A 23,400-nucleotide genomic window follows, 5' to 3' on the forward strand; every position below is an offset into this window, starting at 1 on the left:
AACAGCATTTATTTGAAATTGAATTTAAGTTTTAATTTATTTAAAAATTATTTTCATATTTTTATTTTGATGTGAAGATGAATATACACTCACCTAAAGGATTGTTAGGAACACCTGTTCAATTTCTCATTAATGCAATTATCTAATCAACCAATCACATGGCAGTTGCTTCAATGCATTTAGGGGTGTGGTCCTGGTCAAGACAATCTCCTGAACTCCAAACTGAATGTCAGAATGGGAAAGAAAGGTGATTTAAGCAATTTTGAGTGTGGCATGGTTGTTAATGCCAGACGGGCCGGTCTGAGTATTTCACAATCTGATCAGTTACTGGGATTTTCAAGCACAACCATTTCTAGGGTTTACAAAGAATGGTGTGAAAAGGGAAAAACATCCAGTATGCGGCAGTCCTGTGGGCGAAAATGCCTTGTTGATGCTAGAGGTCAGAGGAGAATGGACCGACTGATTCAAGCTGATAGAAGAGCAACTTTGACTGAAATAACCACTCGTTACAACCGAGGTATGCAGCAAAGCATTTGTGAAGCCACAACATGCACAACCTTGAGGCGGATGGGCTACAACAGCAGAAGACCCCACCGGGTAACACTCATCTCCACTACAAATAGGAAAAAGAGGCTACAGTTTGCACGAGCTCACCAAAATTGGACAGTTGAAGACTGGAAAAATGTTGCCTGGTCTGATGAGTCTCGATTTCTGTTGAGACATTCAGATGGTAGAGTCAGAGTTTGGCGTAAACAGAATGAGAACATGGATCCATCATGCCTTGTTACCACTGTGCAGGCTGGTGGTGGTGGTGTAATGGTGTGGGGGATGTTTTCTTGGCACACTTTAGGCCCCTTAGTGCCAATTGGGCATGGTTTAAATGCCACGGCCTACCTGAGCATTGTTTCTGACCATGTCCATCCCTTTATGACCACCATGTCCCCATCCTCTGATGGCTACTTCCAGCAGGATAATGCACCATGTCACAGAGATCGAATCATTTCAAATTGGTTTCTTGAACATGACAATGAGTTCACTGAACTAAAATGGCCTCCACAGTCACCAGATCTCGACCCAATAGAGCATCTTTGGGATGTGGTGGAACGGGAGCTTCGTGTCCTGGATGTGCATCCCACAAATCTCCATCAACTGCAAGATGCTATCCTATCAATATGGGCCAACATTTCCAAAGAATGCTTTCAGCACCTTGTTGAATCAATGCCACGTCGAATTAAGGCCGTTCTGAAGTTGAAAGGGGGTCCTAATAATTCCTAATAATCCTTTAGGTGAGTGTATGTAACCTTTTTTGACACAACTTACCATTAAGATGGGGCAATGGACAATTTTCATATTTGTATAAAATATTTATATTATATAATATAATATTTTTGTTGAAATAGGGATACATAGTTTTTTTTCAGGATTCTTTGATTAATAATAGAAAGAACAGCATTTATTTGAAATAGAATTTAAGTTTTAATTTATACATACATAAAAAATACATTAGAATTATGAATGGTATATGTTCATATTTTTTTTTTAATATAAAGATTAATATATGTAACCTTTTTTGACAACTTACCATTAAGATTGGGCAACGGACAATTGTCATATTTGTACGAAATATTTATATTATATTTGTATAAAATATTGATATTATATTTGTATAAAATATTTATATTATATTTGTATAATTTTTTTCAGGATTCTTTGATAAATAGAAATAACAGCATTTATTTGGAATAGAATATAAGTTTTAATTTATATATATATTCTGACCTTTATTCTTAGACATGGGAAAAGTATTTGATAAAAGTTTGTCTGTCACAAAGGCATTGACGTCTGTGTCATTGATTCAGGAAGTAAAAGTTTTAGGTTCATTTGTTCGATTATCGGAGTAATGATTATTTGCTCTCACCTAGTGGACTCTTTCCTTTTTTTAATATGAGTTGGGACCGTTTGCCTAGAGTGGCATCTGCTGGGAAAATATGGATGTGTATTGTTCTTCATTGCCATTATGATAAAATGAATAGCTGAGACTAAATTCAGCTTGATAATTACTGATAATCTTGTCTGCCGCTATACTCTAAAATATGTTAAGAGATACTCTACCAACAAAAGAGGAGGTGCAAATTTGAAAAAGGTGCAACTCTCACACTTGAAGAAATCCAACTTTATTGATTAAAAAACGTTCATGTTTCGGCCATTGTCAAGGCCTTCCTCAAACAACTGCTATACTCTCAAATTTCATTTGATTTACTGTATATTTTCAGTTTATATTCACTCAGTATACAATCAAATTTACCACATCAATCATTTCAGTGAATATCGACTTAAATGTCAGTCTGACTCTGATCCATACAGGAAGCTATCGTATGTCTTCAGAAGACTTGCATGGGTTACTTGTATGATAGCTACTAATAAAGCGTGTTTTTGTCATTTTTAGTGATTGACAGCCAGTGGTCACCATTCACTTTCATGGCATCTCCCGTTGTGTTCAATGGTGAACAGAAAGTCAAGGGGTTTGGACTGACATGAAGGTGAGTAAATGATTTTAATAGTTTAAAAACTTAATTTTGTTTCCTGATAAAAAGAGATTCCTTTGTATAGTGATTTATACAACACAAATAGTTTCAAAGCAGTTTCACGTTAAAGTCACCATGAAATCAAGAGGGACCTCGTTCTCACTCCCAAGGCATCAAAAACCGAAGCATGATCAAGTGCCTTCTGCGTCACAACAAAGACGCTAAAAGTACCCATAGGCGTCACTATATCGACGCGCTGAGTGCTCCATTCATTTCAATGAGAAACCTTTGGCGTCATACACAGACGCGTTGGGAACGTTATCGTCATGATGATCATATATTGGGTTATGATTTTTTTTGTTGGAGTGTGATTCTCAATTGAGTCTGCCAGCATAATTTTATTTACGCTATCTAGACACGTTTTAACATGTAACCCAACCCCATCCCTAAACCAACCCATTTTGTGTGGTATATAAAACACAAAAAGTACAAATATTCCAAGTGTTCCGAGGCCAAACAATTGATTTGTGTGAACGAAATCCCTAAAAGCGATCAGCGTCTCCATCCGCAGAAGATCATGAACACAATAAATTTCAAAAATTGCCACCCGTTACGTCAGTTTTCATAGTGAAATTGCATTGGCTCTCGTATGTCTCGTGACCAATTGCGTCATTACGTCAGCTTTGATTGTAAAATGTCATTGGCTCTCGTGTGTCTCGTGACCGATTGCGTCATGCTAAAGAGTCGTGTGTATTATTTGAATGAGATATGACTGAGTGTGTTCATGGAGCGGCGGGATCATCATCATCTCCGCGATTAAAACATTAAGATCAACTCTGTTCTTTACGTAAAGATATCGTGTGACTTCAGAAGACTTGGAATCGTTTTATACTGTTTTTGGTCAGTTTTTGAAATAAATACCTGTGTCTGTACTTGTATTTGCCCTTTTACGTGTTTTATATTGTTTAGAAGTGGGTAGGTTTAGGGTAGGAGTTGGGTTAGCTGCTCCAAAATATAAAAGTAACCTTTAAATATTAATAAAATCATGTCTGCTTTTACAAATGCAAAGAATAAAATGCGTCTTGATCTGACACATTGGGTAAACAATTGAAATGAATGGAGCACTCAGCGCATCGATATAGTGACGTCTCGGGGCGTCTTCGGCACTTAACCATGATTTGGATTTTGACGCCTTGGGAGTGAGAATGGGTTGTGGAATATTGCTGTATTTACAATAAATGATTTATCCATACATACATGTTTTTTTATTATTATTATTCATGTGCCCTCGTAATCTTAAATCACATCTCTTCTCTTCTCTGATGACTTGTTTACTGACGCAAGGGCGGGGCAACTTGTCACTCACAAGAGACCGACCAATAGCCATTCGCAACCATCCAATAAATTCCCCATGGTCAAAATCAAGCCTCGCCCTACATTTTTTTTCTGGATCAAGAAGCCATTTCACTTGCATATACACTCACCTAAAGGATTATTAGGAACATCATACTAATACTGTGTTTGACCCCCTTTCGCCTTCAGAATGGCCTTAATTATACATGGCATTGATTCAACAAGGTGCTGAAAGCATTCTTTAGAAATGTTGGCCCATATTGATAGGATAGCATCTTGCAGTTGATGGAGATTTGTGGGATGCACATCCAGGGCACGAAGCTCCCGTTCCACCACATCCCAAAGATGCTCTATTGGGTTGAGATCTGGTGACTGTGGAGGCCATTTTAGTTCAGTGAACTCATTGTCATGTTCAAGAAAGCAATTTGAAATGATTGGAGCTTTGTGACATGGTGCATTATCCTGCTGGAAGTAGCCATCAGAGGATGGGTACATGGTGGTCATAAAGGGATGGACATGGTCAGAAACAATGCTCAGGTAGGCCGTGGCATTTAAATGATGCCCAATTGGCACTAAGGGGCCTAAAGTGTGCCAAGAAAACATCCCCCACACCATTACACCACCACCACCAGCCTGCACAGTGGTAACAAGGCATGATGGATCCATGTTCTCATTCTGTTTACGCCAAATTCTGACTCTACCATCTGAATGTCTCAACAGAAATCGAGACTCATCAGACCAGGCAACATTTTTCCAGTCTTCAACTGTCCAATTTCGGTGAGCTCGTGCAAATTTTAGCCTCTTTTTCCTATTTGTAGTGGAGATGAGTGGTACCCGGTGGGGTCTTCTGCTGTTGTAGCCCATCCGCCTCAAGGTTGTGTGTGTTGTGGCTTCACAAATGCTTTGCTGCAAACCTCGGTTGTAACGAGTGGTTATTTCAGTCAAAGTTGCTCTTCTATCAGCTTGAATCAGTCGGCCCATTCTCCTCTGACCTCTAGCATCAACAAGGCATTTTCGCCCACAGGACTGCTGCATACTGGATGTTTTTCCCTTTTCACACCATTCTTTGTAAACCCTAGAAATGGTTGTGCGTGAAAATCCCAGTAACTGAGCAGATTGTGAAATACTCAGACCGCCCCATCTGGCACCAACAACCATGCCACGCTCAAAATTGCTTAAATCACCTTTCTTTCCCATTCTGACATTTAGTTTGGAGTTCAGGAGATTGTCTTGACCAGGACCACACCCCTAAATGCATTGAAGCAACTGCCATGTGATTGGTTGATTAGATAATTGCACTAATGAGAAATTGAACGGGTGTTCCTAACAATCCTTTAGGTGAGTGTATATGACAATAGGGTAGAAAAGACTATCACAACTATCTTTCACAACACTAAAAATTGTGTTAATGTTGTATAATACATAAACCATGAAACAAATTCAGTGTGAGCTGTAAAACAGCTCTACAGAAGATGGTCTCATTATACAACTCGATAACAGTGTCAATGTTGCAAAGTTCATCAAGTTCAATTCAGCTATAAAGCAGCTCTAAGGCAATAGCGTCATAATAAAATAAAATAAAAAATCAATTTTCCAGTTTATTTCAGCTTTGTTCTCATCCGTGTCAGTGCAGGTGTGTGTGATGTCCAGGTAGCTCTTAGAGTACCTGTTGTGTGTCCAAGCACAGTTTTCCATGTGGGATTTCCTCCATCCCTTGTTCTGTGTTGACACCCTCGGGCAGAGAGAGCATTAGTGTGAAGGACCTCGCTGATGTTTTGATTGTGTATCGATCGTAATGGTCTCCCTGTCTCGATGACTTGTTAAAAAGAAAACGAGCATGCAGGGCTTTAGTGCAGCATTGCGGTCGCCCTCCAAACTGCTTTCTTGGGGATAATGCTCACACCACAGACCGTTTTTTTCTCCATTTATTATAGCTGAGAACTATGAGGAGCTCCTTCCGCTTGTTAGCATTCTGGAATGTGGCGGAATGCGCAAAAAACACGGTTTGCGGCAAGCATTCTTGGTCAGACGCTCGTTTAAGGACTTTTTTCCTGACATGGCACCCACATGATTAGCAGAGGATCGGAAAACACAATGAGTTGCGAGACAGCTGGGAAAGAGCGTACTGAGATGATTCTGAGAGCCAAACCACTGTTGTTGTTTTTATTGTCGTCTACGGGATGACTACATTTATCTGAATAGTTAGGCCAGAAACATACTTTACGCAAGTAGAGGGTTGTGGGGTAAACTGTGACACTTTTTACTTAGCCAGTCCTATGTCAAGTAAACTAATAAACTACTATGCCAAGTTATTTCAGGATGCCTGCTATCAACTTCAATTAGAAGAAAGCATCTATAGAGCCACATAAATATGGACTAAATGTTTCATACAAATATTAAAATTGTAGAAAAAAAGCGTGGTCCATTGGCCCATCTTAATTGTAAGATGAGTCAAAAAGCTTACATTTATTCATATTTACTTTAAAATAAAAATATGAACATACCATTCAGAAGATTTTCTTAAAATCTGTTTCAAATAAATGCGTTTTTTTCTATTCATCAAAGAATATTTCTTTTTATGTCTCCACATAAATATTAAGCAGCACAACTGTTTTCAACATTGGTACACTCTAAAAAATGCTGAGTTAAAAACAAACCCAAGTCGGGGTGAAAATGGACTAACCCAGCAATTTGGTTGTTTTAACCCAGCTATTGGGTTGTTTTAACCCAGTGAATGGGTAATTTTAACCCAGCAGTTGGGTTAAATGTTTGCTTAAAACAACCCAATCTCTGGGTTAAAACAACCCAATTGCTTTTTTTTTTTAGTGTAATAATAAATGTTTCTTGAGCAGCAAATCCTCATATTAGAATGATTTCTGAAGGGTCATGTGACACTGAAGACTGGAGTAATGATGCTGAAAAGTCAGCTTTGATCACAGGGATAAATTACATTTTAAAATATATTCTAATAGAAAACATTTTAAATTGTAATACACTATAAAAATGCTGGGTTAAAAATAACCCAAGTTGGGTTGAAAATGGACTAATCCAGCAATTGGGTTGTTTTAACCCAGCAATTGGGTTAAATGTTTGCTTAAAACAACCCAATCGCTGGGTTAAAACAACCCAATTGCTGAGTTAGTCCATTTTCCACCCAACCTGGGTTATTTTTAACCCAGCATTTTTTAGAGTGAATTTCTCACAATTTTTACTGTATGTTTTGATCAACAACAAAAAAATGCTGCCTTGGTGAGCATACGATATTTCGTTCAAAGACATTAAAAAATCTTATGGACCCCAAACTTTTGAATGCTTGTGTACACTCTAAAAAATGCTGGGTTAAAAACAACCCAAGTTGGATTGAAAATGGACTAACCCAGCAATTGAGTTGTTTTAACACAGCGATTGGGTTGTTTTAAGCAAACATTTAACCCAACGGATGAGTTAAAACAACCCAAATGCTGGGTTAAAACAACCCAATTGCTGGGTTAAAACAACTCAATCACTGGGTTAAAACAACCCAATTGCTGGGTTAGTCCATTTTCAACCCAACTTGGGTTGTTTTTAACCCTGCATTTTTTAGAATGTAGTTTTACACATTGTCAATTCAACAACATGATGGTTTTTTAGAGACCTTGATAACCGTGCTTTGATATGACAAAAACATTTTGAAGCATAAACTTGCCTTTTTCAGTCACAGGCAGTAATCGTTCCTGGATTAAAGAGGTGACACATCATACCCACTTCTCCTCACATCCCCTACTTACGCTTGGGCAAACCTCAGTACTCAAGAGGGTGATAGAATTCAAATGTTACTGTTAATAAATCGGATATGCTATCATTTCAATGACTGGATTCTCTTCAAACTGTGTGTAGAAGAAGATGCAAGGAATACTTGCATTGCGTTTGCATAGCTAGAAGCATTATACGCACTTGTGTACAAGTACGTTTCGGGTATTTTTCTTTAGGGCATATAGCTTTTGGGTGGGCCTGCCAACAGTAGCTATAGCACATTATACACATCTCGCATTTCACTCTGAAACCCAATGAGTCTAATGCATTTCAACCGGTCGGGATAACATGGCAGCCCTCGCTCCAGGTGCTGTTTCCTCGCTTCTGTCGCCACCAGAGACGTCGCCACCCAGGACGCTGAAACATCCCCAGGCCACGACTTCGAGAGCCTGTTTGTGGTGCCTTCGCCAGCTTCCCTTCTGCTCTTTTGAGATCCATTCAGCAGTTGTATCGCACCTCCGCAGGATCTCCAGTGAGCTGATGTGTGTTTTGGGCCTGCAGGCGGTTGGTGAAACATGACTGATTTGTCAAGGGGCATGAGTGATGTCAGGGAGAGAGGAGGGACATATTTCCACCCGGCGGGTCAAGGGTCAGCGTGAGGTTACACTTAAACAGTGTGGTAGAGCTAAGCAGGGCCTGGGGCTTCTGCCTTTCATAGAGTCGGAGACACATCCCTGTTTAGACAACAGTGTGAGGAGCTGCTTCAGTTTGAACTGTCTACCTTTATGTTTACACGCTAAAGAATGAGTCAAGGTGCAAAAAAGTTCCTTTCTATACATTTTATGCATTATTGTGTCAGTGCTTTAGAGGAATAGTTCACTATGTAGTTCATATACTAAGTCTTCTATGTTAACTTTCTGTGAGGGAAAAGCCAGTGTATTTAAGAGGATATGAAATTCTGTCATTAATTACTCATTACTTAATTCATTAAGAGATCTACACATCAAGTCACATCAGTTGGTAAACGGAAGCTCAAGAATGTTCGCTTGATGTTTGAGCTTCTACAAGAACCAATGAGGTTCATTCTCGTGTTACGCATCACGTTTGGGCTTCAGCAAGAACCAATGAGGTACATTCTCGTGTTACGCATCACGTTTGGGCTTCAGCAAGAACCAATGAGGTTCATTCTCGTGTTACGCATCACGTTTGGGCTTCAGCAAGAACCAATGAGGTTCATTCTCATGTAACGCAGCACGTTTGAGCTTCAGCAAGAACCAATGAGATTCATTCTCGTGTTACGCATCACGTTTGGGCTTCAGCAAGAACCAATGAGGTTCATTCTCGTGTTACGCATTACGTTTGGGCTTCATCAAGAACCAATGAGGTTCATTCTCGTGTTACGCATCACGTTTGGGCTTCAGCAAGAACCAATGAGGTTCATTCTCGTGTTACGCATCACGTTTGTGCTTCTGCAAGAACCAATGAGGTTCATTCTCGTGTTACGCATCACGTTTGAGCTTCTTCAAGAACCAATGAGGTTCATTCTCGTGTTACGCATCACGTTTGAGCGTCCGCAAGAACCAATGAGGTTCATTCTCGTGTAACACAGCACGTTTGAGCTTCAGCAAGAACCAATGAGGTTCATTCTCGTGTTACGCATCACGTTTGAGCTTCTTCAAGAACCAATGAGGTTCATTCTCGTGTTACGCATCACGTTTGAGCGTCCGCAAGAACCAATGAGGTTCATTCTCGTGTTACGCATCATGTTTGAGCTTCAGCAAGAACCAATGAGGTTAATTCTCGTGTAACGCAGCACGTTTGAGCTTCAGCAAGAACCAATGAGGTTCATTCTCGTGTTACGCATCACGTTTGAGCGTCCGCAAGAACCAATGAGGTTCATTCTCGTGTTACGCATCACGTTTGAGCTTCAGCAAGAACCAATGAGGTTCATTCTCGTGTTACGCATCATGTTTGAGCTTCAGCAAGAACCAATGAGGTTAATTCTCTCGTTACGCATCACGTTTGAGCTTCAGCAAGAATCAAAAAGGTTTGTTCTCGCGCGTCAAAAGCAAGGTTGGCTGAGCTTCTATTTATGTTCACTGATCAATGCTTATATGTGAATTCATCAAAAATATCTTCATTTGTGTTCTGAAGATGAACAAAAGTCATACTTTTTGGAACGACGTGAGGGTAATGACAGAATTTTCCTTTTGGGTAAACTAACCCTTTAAGGTTTTATTTGTTGAAGTGACACCTCTAAAGCTCTTGCTGATTAAATTATCAATGGCTAAATTATGCTACAAATTAATATTGCAGTTTGCTAAAAGCAAACATTGTACTAAGTCTTCTATTTTATTTACTTCTGTCAAGGAAAGCCCTAAATTTAAGGTATTGTTTGATTATTATTTGAACAATTAATGGCTTAATTATTGTGGTTTGCTAAAATGCAAAATAAATCATTCAAATGCAACTAGATATATTATGATCATATCTTGATTATCAGAAAGAGATGGCAAAGTCCTGAAATATTTATTTTTATCTGTTTCACCATCAACAGGAGGGAAGGAGGATCAGCAGGAGACCCTCGAAGGTGGCCACTGTCAGACAGGTATGAACAGCTCATCAGATGAAAAATGAAGGTGCTGTTTTGTAGACAGCACAAGTGTAATTAGCCCGGACAAAGAAGTTGGTTTGCGCTTAGTAAAGCTTTTGTTAACCTAACGGGGTCGACAGGTTCACATTCGTATGATGTAAATGCAACTCCTTAAAGGAATGTTCCAGGCTGAGCTCTATGGACAGCATCTGTGGCAAAATATTGATTATCACAGAAAAAAACACTTTAATTATAGACACATTTTACAAGTATATAGTCCAGTTGTGAACGGTAAATTGGCATGCCATGAGAACCGCTGCTTTTATTGAATTTTATTGAATTGTACTTTATTTGGCATGAAGTTATTTGGCACGAAACACCCGCTGTCATGTCTGTAAGGGCTTGTTTAGATCGCTGATGCTACCACAACACGCCACAGGCACATTTCTGTCTGACATTAAACACATTTAAAGTGTCTCAGGCCCCTCCAAACGGCCCATTACGCAAAGCAGAGTCTCAACAAATTTAAAACAAATTGGGAAATCAGGGCAGCATTTTCCCCCTACAAGGAATACGATGCAATATTTTAACACTCCAGGCAGCCCACACAAATAAACCCAGCTCTCCGTGTGGGTCAGGCAGCCGTAGGCGAGAAGAGGATCATGGGAGGTATTGGCTTTAAACTGAAAGAAAGGGGGCACTCCTGAGGGTGCACAAAAACCATTAAAGCTCTAAAAAGTGGACAGTTCATCATTTAGACACATTTAACCTGTGAAGAGAAAGATTCACGTGACATGCTCATGTTTTTATGCTAGCACTACTATCAACAGGCAAGGTCGATTTGAAGAAAAATATGCCCGAAGCCCACCACAGAACCGTTGAGTAACTCACAGCATTTTGCATTTTTGCTTTAACCTCTAACGTACATGTAAACGTGCATGTAAATGCAAAGACAGCAGAAAGAACAAATCAAAACAAATGCTTAAAATAATGTTCAATAGAGAGCAACTCATTTTAAGCTGTATTTGTTCTGAAAGTTATTCTCTTATTCATTCATTTTCTCATTCATATTCAAAATGTTCTTCAAGAGTTTAGAGCTTAAGAAATGAATATTTCACAATTTTATTCAAAGCAAAAAATGAAAATTCTAACAAAGGTTATGATTTAAACAATTTATGAATTCTACATTTTAATTATACATTTTCCAAAAAATGACACAATTAAATTGTACATTAAACAATTGGCAAAAGTTTTGGGACGCCTGCCTTTACATGACATCCCATTCTTAATATGTAGGGTTTAAAATGGAGTTGACCCACCCTTTGCAGATATAACAGCTTCAACTCCTCTGGGAAGGCTTTCCACAAGGTTTAGGAGTGTGTTTATGGGAATTTTTGACCATTCTCCTAGAAGCGCATTTGTTAGGTGAGGCATTGATGTTGGACGAGAAGGCCTGAGTGGTCTCCGCTCTAATTCATCCAAAAGATGTTCTATCGGGTTGAGGTCAGGACTCTTTGCAGAACTGTCAAGTTCCTCCACACCAAACTCCCTCATCCATGTCTTTATGGACCGATGCTTTGTGCACTGGTGCAGTCATGTTGGAACAGGAAGGGGCCGTCCCCAAACTGTTCCCACAAAGTTGGGAGCATGAAATTGTCCAAAATGTCTTGGTCTGCTGAAGCATTAAGAGTTCCTTTCACTGGAACTAAGGGGCCAACACCTGAAAAACAACCCCACACCATAATCCCCCCTCCACCAAACTTTACACTTGGCACAAAGCAGTCAGGCAAGTACCGTTCTCCTGGCAACCGCCAAACCCAGACTCGTCCATCAGATTGCCAGACAGAGAAGCGTGATTGGTCAGTCCAGAGAACACGTCTCCACTGCTCGTCCAGTGGCGGAGTGCTTTACATCACTGCATCCGGTGATGCAGGAGATTTCATCATTTTCAGAGAATTTTGGGATTGGTCAGTCACTCCTGAGCTGTTTTGGCACAGTTCTAGCTTCCATGGTAACAGCGACGTCTCTGATTGGTGGATCTCTCTTGAGGATTATGGATTGTGTAAGTCTTCACAGGGACTTTGGTTGTTACACCACCTCAAGAGCTTATGGTAGGACTGTCTGATTCTGATATCCTGATTCTGATATCCCAGGCAAAGCCGGGCCCACTCAATTGCACGGGAACCAGATCCAGGACTCACATGAGCTGGGATTAACACAAATATTTGAGCTCTGCCTTCTTCCCAGGTAACGATACGGCCACCTGACAGCTTTCCACATCACTTCCAACCTCTCACCTCCCAAAACAGTGTTTCAGCAAACGCTCAGATTTTTGGCTCTCAGGTTCCACATATATTGTAAACAGCGGTCTGAGGAGGTGTGTAGGCGTCGTACAGTTGGCCAGATTCAAGGTCTGCGCATTATAAATCAGGATCCATTTATGAATAACGCTCTGCGTCTGCTCCATTCGGAGAGATTGGGTTTTTTCAGTGAGGACCACAGGTTCCCCCGGCCACCAGAGGGTTTGTGCTGAGCGTCAGGTTTCAAAAATGTAAATCTTAGACTGAGGTGAAACTGAACACGGGACCACACAGTGCCAATGTCAAACGCCATGACTGTAAATTCGCATGCATCATTTTCAGTGCTGGGGGGGTAATGAAGTAAGACTAAGCAATAACAAATGTTTTGTTTATATGACGTAAGTTTTATGGAATATCATTAGAACCTCTGTTGCTATTATAATGACTAGACTAATATCATGCAGTTTGTTTTCTGTCTACTGCCTTTGCAGGTTCAATGCAGATATACACTCACCTAAAGGATTATTAGGAACACCTGTTCAATTTCTCATTAATGCAATTATCTAATCAACCAATCACATGGCAGTTGCTTCAATGCATTTAGGGGTGTGGTTCTGGTCAAGACAATCTCCTGAACTCCAAACTGAATGTCAGAATGGGAAAGAAAGGTGATTTAAGCAATTTTGAGCGTGGCATGGTTGTTGGTGCCAGACGGGCCGGTCTGAGTATTTCACAATCTGCTCAGTTACTGGGATTTTCACGCACAACCATTTCTAGGGTTTACAAAGAATGGTGTCAAAAGGGAAAAACATCCAGTATGCGGCAGTCCTGTGGGCGAAAATGCCTTGTTGATGCTAGAGGTCAGAGGAGAATGGGCCGACTGATTCAAGCTGATAGAAGAGCAACTTTGACTGAAATAACCACTCGTTACAACCGAGGTATGCAGCAAAGCATTTGTGAAGCCACAACACGCACAACCTTGAGGCGGATGGGCTACAACAGCAGAAGACCCCACCGGGTACCACTCATCTCCACTACAAATAGGAAAAAGAGGCTACAATTTGCACGAGCTCACCAAAATTGGACAGTTGAAGACTGGAAAAATGCTGCCTGGTCTGATGAGTCTCGATTTTTGTTGAAACATTCAGATGGTAGAGTCAGAATTTGGCGTAAACAGAATGAGAACATGGATCCATCATGCCTTGTTACCACTGTGCAGGCTGGTGGTGGTGGTGAAATGGTGTGGGGATGTTTTCTTGGCACACTTTAGGCCCCTTAGTGCCAATTGGGCATCATGTAAATGCCACGGCCTACCTGAGCATTGTTTCTGACCATGTCCATCCCTTTATGACCACCATGTACCCATCCTCTGATGGCTACTTCCAGCAGGATAATGCACCATGTCACAAAGCTCCAATCATTTCAAATTGGTTTCTTGAACATGACAATGAGTTCACTGAACTAAAATGGCCTCCACAGTCACCAGATCTCAACCCAATAGAGCATCTTTGGGATGTGGTGGAACGGGAGCTTCGTGCCCTGGATGTGCATCCCACAAATCTCCATCAACTGCAAGATGCTATCCTAACAATATGGGCCAACATTTCTAAAGAATGCTTTCAGCACCTTGTTGAATCAATGCCACGTAGAATTAAGGCATTTCTGAAGGCGAAAGGGGGTCAAACACAGTATTAGTATGTGTTCCTAATAATCCTTTAGGGGAGTGTATATGTAAGAAAGGAAAGACCAATCACAATGTAGTATGCATATAAAGACAAGCATGATGTCCAATCAGAATTCAGTGTGCATGCATCCGAGATTGAATATTTCCCTGCTATATAGACCCCTTCATTGTTTGTGAACATCATTTGTTGCACGTGCAGCATGGGGTCAGAAAAACACTATGGGGTAGTGAATAGCGCTAATGTAAAGATAGTCTAGCATGCCACAGGTCATAATTATTGCCAGATATCAAACTTCACCTAACTATTAAATCAGTCTACAGTTTACAGAAAACATTTTGTTTACTTACCATTGCTTAACCCTACCGTTGTCGGCACAATGTTGGCGCTAACTACTACCACTTTTTGTATTGCTTTACTCTTTTTTACCTTGGCTTAATCACTGAAATTCAAAGCACCAGGTAATGGACCAGTAGCTTAAGTTCGCTACAGAGGGCAAGTATTTATAAAGCACATATAAAGCACAGACAATGACTAGAAACGTACCAATTTGTTTGTGCAAGATTAAATGAATATGCAAAAGCATCGTTAACCAAAAGCATCATTAGCCATCTATGGTGGCAAGTTCTGTCCTTATCAACATTCAACGAGTCGGCGTTTCCCGAAACCATCCATTCTCAAACAGCGTCGCAAAATAGTGGTTAGAACGACAGCTCTCGACCTGTGGTTAGAAGCAGAGTTTCTTGTTTGCATGACATGTGGACTTAATAAATCCTTACCTTGAGCAAAATAAGCAAGCTGACATTCAGTACAATCATATTTTTTATTTCGAACACATGAAATCCTGCAGGAATCCTGAAAAACCTGACTCCACAACTGGTGTGATTTTCACAGTTCACGACGCAAATGGACATTTTTTTTTTCTTGACTAGAAATTCTCTGGTCAACACACAGGTCAATGGGTGGAATGAACTTTCTGACCCCGACATGCGCACTGCGAACTGCGAATTTTCCTGTGATGTCACCCGTGAAGGCGTCTATAGTATGTGAAAAACAGTTTGTCAACAGAGTATGTCCGAATACATGCGAATACAGCGATTGGGTTGTTTTAACCCAGCATTTGGGTTGTTTTAAGCAAACATTTAACCAAAACGCTGGGTTAAAACAACCCAATTGCCATGGGTTAGTCCATTTTCAACCCAACTTGGGTTATTTTTAACCCAGCATTTTTTAGAGTGTAGTATGACGATTGTTTTTCCCACTCTGAAACAATCGAATTCTGGTGCGTTTCTGTTGTTCGTTACTTGAATCATTTCTAATTGGTTGCAAGTGAACACTCTAAAAAATGCTGGGTTAAAAATAACCCAAGTTGGGTTGAAAAAGGTCTAACCCAGCGATTGGGTTGTTTTAAGCAAACATTTCAAGATTCAAGATTCAAGATTCAAGAGTTTTATTTGTCACATACACAGTTATATACACAATATACAACTGGCAGTGAAATGTAAACAGGTCCGCTCCATGGACAGTGCAAATAACAGTTACAAGAAATTAAAATAGAAATAGAATAAAATTAGAATAAAAAGTATTAACATAAGTAGAATTATAAATAAATCAAGTAAAAGATAAAAATAGGAAATAAGATAAAATAAAAATATAAAAAATATGTGGATATGATAAGTGAGATAAACTGTAGACTTAAAAATAAGTGGTTAACATAAAATATATATATATGTATATATAAAGAAGTATAATGTGCAAGGTTTATTACAGGTTGTTACGCAGTAACAATAGGAAAGTAAAGTGCAGTGCAATTGCAGTATGTGGATGTTAATGTTAAAAAACCGTATGTTTATGCGTGTGCGGGGTGAAGTGAAGTCACGTGACTGAGTTCAGGAGTCTGATGGCCTGGGGGAAGAAACTCCTCCTGAGTCTTTCAGTCTTTGCCATCAGGCTACGGAAGCGCTTACCAGATGGCAGCAGGGTGAAGTGAGAGTTTGCAGGGTGATTAATGTCTCTGATGATTTTAGTAGCTCTACCTCTGCAGCGTTTGGTGTAGATGTCCTGCAGAGACGGGAGAGCTGAGCCTGAGATGCGCTCGGATAAGCGCACCACTCTTTGCAGGGCTTTGCAGTCGTGACTGGTGCTGTTCCCGTACCACGCTGTGATGCACTGAGTCAGGACACTTTCTATCGCCCCTCGATAGAAAGTTTTCAGGATGGCTGGTGAAACCCTGAATTTCCTCAGCTGGCGCAGGTGGTACAGTCTTTGCCTGGCTTTTTTCACCTGTGTCTGGATGTGTGTAGTCCAGGTCAGATCCTCTGAGATGTTCACACCCAGGTATTTGAAGCTGCTCACTCTCTCTACCGGTGTCCTGCTGATCATGAGAGGGGAGTATGACCGATGCTGTCTCTTCCTGAAGTCCACAATCAGTTCTTTGGTCTTGTTAACATTCAGAGAGAGACAGTTGTCCTGGCACCATGATGTCAGTTGCTCCACTTCGTCCAAGTATGCCGTCTCATTGTTGTTGGAGATGAGACCCAGGACAACAGTATCATCAGCAAACTTGATGATAGAGGTGGAGCTGTGTGTGGACAAACAGTCATGGGTGTAGAGAGAGTAGAGCAGGGGACTCAGCACACAGCCCTGTGGAGCTCCAACACTCAGGGTGATGGAGGTGGAGGTGAACTGGCCTACTCTCACCGCCTGGGGTCTGCCAGTGAGGAAATCTTCAATCCAGAGGCAGAGAGAAGAATTCAGGCCTAGATCCAGGAGTTTGTGTGTTAGCTTAATGGGAACTATGGTGTTAAAGGCTGAGCTATAGTCAATAAATAGCAACCTGACATAGTTCCCACTTTTGCTGTCGATGTGAGTGAGGCAGGAGTGAAGGACGTGAGAAATGGCATCTTCAGTCGATCTATTGGGACGATAGGCAAACTGAAGAGGGTCCAAAGTGTCAGGAATGGAGGAGCAAATGTTGTTTTTAATGAGTCTCTCAAAGACCTTCATGACTAAAGATGTGAGAGCCACTGGACGATAGTCATTTAGGCAAGAGGGTTTACTGATCTTAGGTACAGGGATGATGGAGGATCGTTTGAAGGAGGTGGGGACAACAGATGTAGCAAGGGACTCGTTGAATATGGATGTAAAGAGCCCTGCGAGCTGATCAGCACAGGACCGCAGAACACGACCTGAAATACCATCCGGCCCAGCAGCTTTCCTGACATCCACACGTTTGAGTGCCCTCCGAACCTCGTCCTCCGAGACAGAGATCACGTGACCGTTGCTGCTCTGAGGGACTCTCTCTGACGCGTCACTCGCCGGAGTCGCGCTGCCGCGATTACCATCAAAGCGAGCGTAGAAAGAGTTTAACTCGTTCACCAGTAACGGATCAGCTCTCACCTCTGCAGAGGATTTAGTTCCAAAAGCACAGATGGTTCTCAGTCCCTGCCACATCCGCCGGGAGTCGTTGAGTTGGAAATGAGATTCCACTCTGTCTTTATAGCGGAGTTTTGCGGCTTTAACGGCGCGCCGGAGGGCGTAACATGAAGCTTTGTACTCCCTCATATCCCCCGTTAGGAGACCGGCATTGTAAGCGGTGGTGCGCGAGTTTACTGCAGTGCGAATTGAACTGTCCACCCACGGTTTCTGATTAGGGAAGGACGTTATAGTTAATGTTTGTGTGGCTTGCTCTGTCAGTGTGTTAATAAAGCAGAGCGCCACTTCTGTGAACTCGCTGACGTCTTCAGAACTCGCGCGGAACATGTCCCAGTCGACGTCATCGAGAGCTGCCTGTAGCGTGATCTCTGAATGGGATGACCAGCGTTTGACTTCCCTCCTCACCGGGGGCTCTTGAACGAGCCTTTGTTTATATTCCGGTGTGAGGAAAATGGCGGCATGGTCCGATTTGCCAAAAGCTGGCTGTGAACGAGCTTTGTAGGCGTTCTTAAACGGAGAGTAGCAATGATCCAGTGTGTTTGCTCCTCGTGTGGGACAGGAGACATGCTGGTGAAAGTTTGGCAATACTTTCTTTAGGTTAGCTTTGTTAAAATCACCCGCGACGATGAAAGCAGCGTCGGGGTGTTTGTTTATGAAGCCGCTGGTCACATCATGGAGGGCAGATAAAGCCAGCCCCGTGTCTGCCTGTGGTGGAATATAAACGGCAGTGGCGATGACCGAGGAAAACTCCCTCGGTAGGTAGAAAGGCCGGCACATGAGAGTTAAATGTTCCAAGTGAGGCGAGCAGGATCGCGAAAGAATGGAGATGTTCCTAGGATCGCACCATTTCTTGTTTATCATGAAACACACTCCACCGCCTTTAGATTTCCCGGCCTCGGCTGTTCTGTCCATCCGAAAAACAGAGAAGTTCTCGGACGGCGTCACAGCTGTATCCGGGACCGCTGGCGTGAGCCATGTTTCGGACAGACAATAGATGTTGCAGTCTCTCATGTCCCGTTGAAAACTTATCCTGGCTCTAAGATCGTCCATCTTATTCTCCAAGGATTGGACATTTGCGAGCAAAATGCTCGGGAGAGGAGGACTGAATGCTCTTTTTCTCAGTCTGTTGCGGATCCCAGCGCGTTTCCCGCTGTGTTTTTTGAATCTTCGCCGTCGACTCGAGTGGCCATTGTTCAACTCGGCGTCCCGGCGAATCTCAGATGGAAGATTGGAGAAAGTGTCCTGAAACAGGTCAGTGTAGCGGTAACCAATTTCCAGAAGTGTTTTGCTGTCGTAACAGATCAAAGCAGATGATCCGTTGTAAAAAAAAAAAGAGAGTAAAAGAGAGTAGAATAATAAATAAAAGCAAAGTCTTAGCGGAGCGACCTGAACGGCGACCGAGCACGGCGGCGCCATCTTACTAGAATAGGTAAGATGCGTTTAACCCAGCGTTTAACCCAAACGCTGGGTTAAAGCAACCCAATTGCTGGGTTAAAACAACCCAATTGCCATGGGTTAGTCCATTTTCAACCCAACTTGGGTTATTTTTCACCCAGCATTTTTTAGAGTGTAGCATGTGATTGTCGGCAAAGGGTACGATTTTTTTTCTCACTCTGAAACAATTGAATTCTGGTGCGTTTCTGTTGTTCATTACTTGAATCATTTCTAATTGGTTGCAAGTGAACACTCTAAAAAATGCTGGGTTAAAAATAACCCAAGTTGGGTTGAAAAAGGTCTAACCCAGTGATTGAAGGGTTTGGGATTGTATGTGTTCAAATCTTTGCAGTTAATTTTTTTTGTATTTCCTGCTGAGAGTGACTCCATTATTTCCTAGACAGAAAAGGATTTTCCTCTGAGCCGTACTTAGGAATTTATTTAGCCATTTGGGATTTGCATGGTTTTTATTGCCTCCCAATTGTAAGATTTAGAGATGCAAGGCATGAGAGGTAGTGAGAGCAATACTAGAGCAGGTGTGAATAAAGACCGCAAGTGTTTTCACAATCCACAAGAGGTGCTGACAGTAATTTATGGTTTATATATCTTTAGGATTTCCAAGGAGCAGCTCCTCAGCTGTAAAAACATAGATTAATTTCTTAAAGGTAGCACAGCGAAGACAGGTCGAGATAATCCCTCTTAAGTGAGCTCGATCATCACAGACATCTGAGAAAGTAGTTTTGAGGTGTGATGCACCTGTGATGTCACAAGGGAATGAATAGTGAGCTAAAGAAAGCTGTTCCTAAACCCGTGCCTGTGCTTTTTTTTTTCTCTCTCTCTCTCTTTCTCTCTCTCTTTTTCTCTCAATCTCCCCGCACTTGCCTGCATGGGTGATTCTAATTCAAGCTTCATCTCCTCACCGGTTGTCTCTCAGCGCCTTGGCCCCTTTCGCTGATTGTATCTCCCAATTACTGCCCTGCAAACATTCCTGCACTCCAAACAGACTCCGAACTTAGAGCGCTGGAGTCCATGGGATCACCTGTTCACTTCTAGACACGCATCTCTACATCCTGTTCTACACCAACAACAAGCAGTTCTCATGTCATTCTTTCAAACTGGCCTTTATAAGTATGTTTGTGAAAAAATGCTTCGTCAAGTGGTTCCACACAACTATATTGAGTAATTTTTAAAAATAACAATTTAGTTATATGAACAAAAGAAAGTCAAGTAACGCTGACAAAATGTCTTTAAAGGTCCCGTTTTTCGTGTTTTTTTTAAGCTTTGATTGTGTTTACAGTGTGCAATATAACATGTGTTCATGTTTCATGTGTAAAAAAACACAGTATTTTTCACACAATTTACTTATCTGTATACTGCTGTTTTCACTGTCCTAAAAACGGCCTGAGAATTTCCTCGTTCTATGAAGTCCCTCCTTCAGAAATACGTAACGAGTTCTGATTGTGCCAGCGGTTCCCGTGTTGTGATTCGACAGCAGCTTAGGGCACGTTGCCTGGAAAGGTCAAGCCTCTTACCATAACGGGGAGATGAACGCGCTCAAACTACAGCCCCTGAAGGCCAAACAAAGGTGATTTGACTCCGGGATGAAAATAACAGCGTCTGAACGACATGGCGACAAACGCAACCGAACCGAACCGAACCGAACCGAACCGAACCGAACCGAACGCAACACTTCCTCTTCTCCACGAGGGAGCAACAGGACCACGCCCCCTTTTTCCCGTATTCTTTTGGGCAGAGGTTAGTCGACAAACTGTTCTACTGACGTCATTAAAGCAGGATGTACATGGATGTAGTCCAAACCGGCCGTTCGCTGTAGGCTTTGAAAGGGAACTTCTGTTAAATAAAATATCTCGCTTGGCATTGAACTTTGAGCTTTATAATTTTACAGGTATTATTTATGCTCTAACAGCAACATTACACACTAACTAAAGTTTGAAAAATGGGATCACGAAGAACAGGACCTTTAAGTAAATACAAACCATTTGAATTTGTCACTGTTACATAATATTTATATGTGCAGTTTACTTAATAATGTTATGTTAAATGTATAAAAGTTTGTTATGTTAGGTGAACACATTTATTGATTTAATTTGCCTTATTAAATTAACTTGCTCTACAAGTGTAAGTGGAAAACTATTAAATATAACAAAAAGCATATTTTTAGAAACAACATTCAAAAATAACTTAATTGAGAACAGGAAGTCCATCCAATAAATGAGTGTATGAGTAGCCACAGCCTAAACACAGGCACTCTTCTGCATAATGGAAACCAAAAAATGACAGAAACTCCTCTAAATGTCCAACATAACTGCACATAACACTAACATAAACTAACAACATCTTTCCCTTCACTGAAAAAGATAAAATAACACTTTAATCCTAAATTTACTCTCCTAATGCAGTCCCTTGCAAAGCATGCTGGGAGATCCACTGCCCATGTTTGTTCGTTTCACTCAGCAATGTTCAGTTGACTGAAAAAACACTTATTAAGTAAAGCTGACAATACTCATTTTTAGTAGAAACAACTCAGTTAATCTAAGTAAATTTAGTTACATGATGATTTTAGTCCAACTAACAACAGTGAAAGTTCATTTTTTTGAGTGTGTGGCAATAAATAACATTTCCATTGAGTCTATACTCATAAAAAACAATATGGAAATATGATTAATTAAATGTTAATACAATAATATTTGTTTTCACCTGTTACTTCTGACTAAGCACAAGAACAGCAAATATGAAAAATGAAATAAAATTGTTTAAAAAATCCAGCTATTATTTAAAAAAATATAAAACTTCTTTACTGTTATAGTGCACTATCATTCAACCATTTGGGGTAAGCAAGAATTTCCAGGTTACACTTTACAATACGGGTGCACTAATATGCATCAATTCTTAACTAATGCACAGATAATCATGATTTAATGTGTGACTCATGAAGAACTAAACCGTTTATTAATGATTACTGCGTCAGCAACTACCGAACATTCCTTACGATAAATAGATTAATTGATCAATATAATGTTATTAGTTAAATGTGTCATATTGTATTAATTCCCTATATATTATATTAACTAATAGTGTAAATTCATATGTTAATTACCACAATTAACATATTAATTGGTTTAGTTCTTCATGAGTCACTCATTAACTGATGATTATCTGTGCATTAGTTAAGCATGAATTAATGCAGTAGTGCACCCGCATTGTAAAGTGTTACCAATTTCTATTTTTAAAAATGCTGTTTTTTTCTATTCATAAATGCAATGTTTCTTGAGCAGTAAATCCTCATATTAGAATGATTTCTGAAAGATCACGTGACACTGAAGACTGGAGTAATGATGCTGAAAATTCAGCTTTGATCACAGGAATAAATTACATTTTAAAACATATTCATATCAAAAACAGTTATTTTAAATTGTAAGATTTACTGACCCCAAATTGTCCACCGATTACTTCTGATATAATAAAATCGCAAGGATAGTTATTATGCAAAATAAATATTAATTTAATGTTTCAAGATTTTTTATTTGCTTTTATCATTGTTATAAATAATTTTACATTAACACGTTTAAAAATAATAATAATAATAATATTTCTGATTAGTCACTGCCATAAATATTTAGTTTATTGGTGCAAACACACTGTTAAATAATTAAATATCTAAATTAAATGTACTTTATATACGGATTATATACAAGAAGGAAATATGATACATAAGAATTAAATTAATATATTAAGATATTAATCATCTCCAACCATCCTTTCTTTCGACTTCTTTACATATTATTTAAGTGATGTCAAACACAAACGTATGGAGCCCATAAAGGGACATGGTGGTGGAAAAAAAATATGAGATGGGAGGAAAAATATTTATGCGTTCGCTCGCAAAATGTTTTGATCTATTTGCTTGCTATTGCAAGAGAATGCAAAAGCATTGACTAATTATTTTTTTCTCCATCTCATATTTTTTTCCCACCACCACGTCCCTTTAGTGTCTCTGTACCGTATCCATATTAACTTAATTAAATTCCATGTATTGTCAATATAACTGATTTTGGGCCACTTCTTTTCTCTTGCCTACAAGAGAAGGAGGAGAAAAAAATCCAAGGTTCTGAGCATGACCGACAGTTTAAATACTTTCCTAAATGTCACAACACTGGCAAACTTCCCATAAATCTCCGTGACTTGTGTGAGTGGATCTGGCTGGGCTCATATTTGACCAGTGACAGCTCTCCAAACAGCAGTAACTCTGCCCTCCTTCAGCATGAAGCATTACGACCGGCAGACGCCGGGGATCGTAAGCCCAAGGTAGCGTATCAGTCAGCGAA

The sequence above is a fragment of the Gobio gobio genome (genome assembly GCF_949357685.1).
Source record: "Gobio gobio genome assembly, chromosome: 19".
Classification (NCBI taxonomy): Eukaryota; Metazoa; Chordata; class Actinopteri; order Cypriniformes; family Gobionidae; genus Gobio; species Gobio gobio.